Below are 714 nucleotides of genomic sequence, written 5' to 3'. Positions count from 1 at the left end.
GAAGGACCAAGGAAGTGTGAGAGTGAAGGAATAAGCTCTCTGAGAGTGAAGGAATAAGCTCTCTAACACCAGGGACCCCCCCACTGGGAACTCAGTCCCTCACTGCCTGCCTGGGATTCCCCCCACTGCATGCCTAGGACCCCGACCTGCCCTCCAGAAGGATCTGCCATGCCATTTGCCTGGGATCCCCTCCTCCCCCCAGAGGGACCCCCTGATGGTTCACAGCGGGACCCCTCAGTCTGCTTGCCTGGCATCCCCTGACCTAGTGCCAGGAATACCCCTCCCCAGCTCTGTGCACCAGGCACAGCAACAATCCAAGCAGCCAGTGCGGGAAGCCTAGACAGAGAGCCCCTGGCACAGCACCAGGCACCCTCTTAACCCCCTGTCCCGCCTCTCCAAGAGACACCTACCCACGCTGTTCTGCAGCCACCAGGCCCCCAGCAATACCCACCTCCAGGACCCATAGCCTCAGGGCTGGGCACATCACAACCACCCCCTGAAACTCCAAACATCCAGAACCAACCAACCTGACTAGGGTACCCCCTGCCCAGTCACCCAGAGGCCTCCCCCTACCACAATGCCTCTTCAGCTCCAATCTCCCCACACAGACACCCCTCCACCCGCCCAGCAACAGTGTTACCTCACAACAGTGTCTGATAACACTGGACTACAATTTTTGAGAAGTCGTCTGCTTCAGAGATAAAATGTGCTATT

The sequence above is a fragment of the Terrapene carolina genome, unplaced genomic scaffold (genome assembly GCF_002925995.2).
Source record: "Terrapene carolina triunguis isolate 2854851 unplaced genomic scaffold, T_m_triunguis-2.0 Scaffold751, whole genome shotgun sequence".
NCBI classification, from domain to species: domain Eukaryota; kingdom Metazoa; phylum Chordata; order Testudines; family Emydidae; genus Terrapene; species Terrapene triunguis.
The sequence above is the reverse complement of the archived record's forward strand: the minus strand, read 5'-3'. Positions refer to the sequence as shown.